General features: G+C 29.6%; 1 pseudogene; it reads left to right on the top strand.

The window, feature by feature from the left end:
• The first annotated feature begins 2028 nt into the window (after positions 1–2028).
• Positions 2029–2170, top strand: LOC122007621 (annotated as a pseudogene).

Genomic DNA, 2170 nt, shown 5'->3' with positions numbered 1-2170 from the left:
ACCATCAAAAAATAGTTTTTGCCTTAACAAAGAAGCGACGTAGCAGATTAATATAATAATTTTATGTTTTTTATAAATTCAAAAATAAATATCGAGATCAGAACACTAAATCTAAATAAAATCTGATTTTCCTCCATTACAACAGCAGCCGTGTTATAGATACGTATATTTTCTTCCAGTAGATACGTGATTTTCCTTTCCTTTCCAGCTGGCTTTAATAGCATTAGTATTTCCATTTTCATTGACACAATGATGCATTCAGAAAAGGCATACATGAAAGACAGTATGACTGTAGAAGTTGTACATTGCATCTCATGTATTGTTTATTTCCGAAACTTGCCACTTGTGGGTGCGCTATCAGTGTCATCTCAAGCTTCCTTCTTCTGCCTTCTGAAAATTGTTAATTTTTCATCAAAATTCAGCAGGTTCTGATCACCTCAGGGATGTATTTGGACACATGGGCCTCAGTGATCAGAGGACATCGCTGCACTGTAGATAAAATATTATGGAGTTAGTAGATAGAGATTGAATATTATGAGATGATAATTAATGGATAGATGAGGTGATAATTATGGATAAGAATGAGAGTTCATGGTAAAAAAAATTATTTAGATTCAATTTGTTTGAGATAACGGTGATGTAGTTAGAAATAAATGTGGAATTAGTAATTATCTAATAAGTCTATAGATATGTTAACATTTTTAATGAATGAAATTTGTGTTTATGTGTTTTTTTTATTCTTCTATTCCATATAAAGTGTATTTTTTTCATAATTTTTTTCTTCCAATAAAATAATAGATATATGACTCCGTTCTGAATTTTGATGTTCAATGTGAATAATTATAATAATTAAAGTATCAAGATAAAAATATTTTTTTTTGGAACTCATGATATTTTGGAGGTGCTATGATTGTCCATGTGATGATTCAACATTATCTCTGATTCAAATAAGACATTAAGAAAAAGAGACAAAAGTGCACACTTTCTCATTTTTCAAGTTTAGGATAGTTTTGAGAAAATTTAAGTGTCATTTCCGTCAAATAAGCATGGAAAAAATTTTATGTCTTATATCAAAGAGAAGAAAAGGCAAATCAAGAAGCGAGAGGTTAAAAGAAGTAAATATCATTGAGAAATTTTTTTTGATCATTGGATTCAAAGATTGACAGTATTACAATCGAAGAGATCAAGGATCTACAAGCCATAATGATAGAGTAACTCCTGGGTGCATTACAAACCCATGAGGAAAAGAAAAAAAAAAATGAAGAGATTACTCAATAACTCTTAAAGATAACTATTCAACCAATAAAGAAAGATAAAAGATTTACTAACAATAGAAGTCAACGTGGAAGAGACCGTGGATATGGATGAGGTCGTGCTAATGAGCAAGGATGGGGTTCTAATAACAACAATGAAAGAGAAGAAATTCAACAAGAGGACATGCAAAATTCAGGTACGATAAATCTCAAATTAAATGCTATAATTGTGATAAGTTTGGACATTATGCTAAAGAATGCATATTACATAAGAATAAAGTATATGAATGACCATATTACATAGAAGAAAAAACAAAAAGATAACACCCTACCGTTAGCATTTCTTACTATTTTATTAAGAATTTAGATCTTTAATTAACTGATTTTCAATTAATTTAGTGAAACTCGAAATTAAATTATGTTAATATTTTTTTCACATTGAAAATAATTTCAAAGTTTATTAGTGATTTCCACAAACACATTATTCAGGAATCTAGAGTTCAAGACTTAGTTATCGTGTATTTTTAGGATTTTTTTTCTCATTAATCAATCAGTGATCTAGAGTTCGAGAGTAAGTTGCAACATATTATTGAGAATTTTTCTCATTAATCAATTTAGAATATAGAATTCGAGATTTAGCTGCTGTATTATTGAGAATTTTTTTCATTAATCAATTAGGAATCTGGAGTTTTTCTTTAGTCTCACATCTTAGGATTGATAATACTGCGAACGTAGAAGTTTCTATAAATACCTTGGGTCGGCAATATTAGAAAACATATTTTCTCGACTTTTTGGCTAAGATCAAGTATGGTATTAAATTAATTTTTTATGAGGGGGAGTTCGTTATAGTAGCTTGTTGCTGAGATTCTCGAGCGTAACTCTTGCATTATAATATTGCATGGATCTGCCACACCCTT

The sequence above is a fragment of the Zingiber officinale genome, chromosome 7B, assembly GCF_018446385.1.
Source record: "Zingiber officinale cultivar Zhangliang chromosome 7B, Zo_v1.1, whole genome shotgun sequence".
Classification (NCBI taxonomy): domain Eukaryota; kingdom Viridiplantae; phylum Streptophyta; class Magnoliopsida; order Zingiberales; family Zingiberaceae; genus Zingiber; species Zingiber officinale.
Note: the sequence above shows the minus strand (reverse complement) of the source record. Positions and strands in the feature narration are given on the sequence as shown.